Raw genomic sequence first — 1,158 nt, 5'->3', positions numbered from 1 at the left:
AATTGTATATATACATAATATATATATACTTACTTGCATTTGTGTAAATATTTCTATAGGCCTGATTCTTGGGTAAAAGGAAATACCCTTACTTGTCTGCCTTTTTCTGGATGACAAATTTCTGACAATTTTATTTACTAACTAAGAGATGACTTCAGTTTCAAAATACGCCAAATGCATTCGGCTTTAAGTAGCACACACTGTAGACTAGGACTTGGTGAACTTGATGACTGGCAGGATTTCCTGGCCTGCTTACTTGGAAAGTGCAGTGATGCTTTGTAAACCTTTTGTTTTCATTATTTTCAAAATTTCTTATGGATTACTTTCTCTAATGGTGACCAAATAGAACAATCCTCTTGGTGAAAGGCGATTTGAGGCCAGTGGTAAGCGTTTGTCCATTATATCACTGCTGTTTCTGCCACCAGCCCAAGCTGCCTCTATCAATCCCGTGACTCCCTACCTCCTCAGGTGGAGTAACTACATTGGATTAAACACCAGAAGATCAACTTTTTCCTTCAATCTCGGTAGCAAGCCTGGAACCAAATCTGTAATTATTGGTTGAATATGGACTTTGTTACAGCATGCTGTCTCCAGGGTACACGCTGCTGCCTTGGGGTTGACATCAGTGCAGATGTACAGAGCTTGAAGACCGATCATAGAGGCTAGGAATGCAGATACCACTGCTGCTTGGAGTGTGTCCAGCAGCAGAAACATGTTCTCTGTAGGCTTCTACACTGAAGGGCCTGTAGCCCATAGGCCGATGCAACAGCATTAGGAAGCTGGGCGCCACCATCTTTTTCTCCCTATGTTAATTTTTCAAATATACATTTTATTGTGACATTTTTCAAACATACAAAACAAAAAGATATAATCAATACACCTAGAGTCAGTGTCTGTTAACATTTTGTTATATTCGTTTCAGAGATAAAGTTGTTTTTTTTCCCCCCTACGTGCAATGTGCAGGATTAAATTCCCCCTGCAGTGGAAGCGCTAAGTCTTAACCACTGGACAGCCAGGGAAGTCCCATAAATAAAGGTATTTCTTTTCTGTACAATTAATTTCAAAGTGAGTTACAGACATTCTGATACTTCTCACCTAAAGACTCAGCAAACTTCTCCAACATATGAGGGTGTTCTCCTATATAACCACAGTACCACC

The 1,158-nt window shown here is 40.0% G+C and overlaps 1 pseudogene; it reads right to left on the bottom strand.

Moving 5' to 3' along the window:
* Positions 1 to 207: 207 nt before the first annotated feature.
* LOC145510880 (methyltransferase HEMK2 pseudogene) lies at positions 208 to 714 on the bottom strand (annotated as a pseudogene).
* Positions 715 to 1,158: the final 444 nt, after the last annotated feature.

Source organism: Giraffa tippelskirchi, chromosome 6 (assembly GCF_054371585.1).
Source record: "Giraffa tippelskirchi isolate mGirTip1 chromosome 6, T2T-mGirTip1v1.2.pri, whole genome shotgun sequence".
Lineage (NCBI taxonomy): Eukaryota > Metazoa > Chordata > Mammalia > Artiodactyla > Giraffidae > Giraffa > Giraffa tippelskirchi.
The sequence above is the reverse complement of the archived record's forward strand: the minus strand, read 5'-3'. Positions and strand labels throughout refer to the sequence as shown.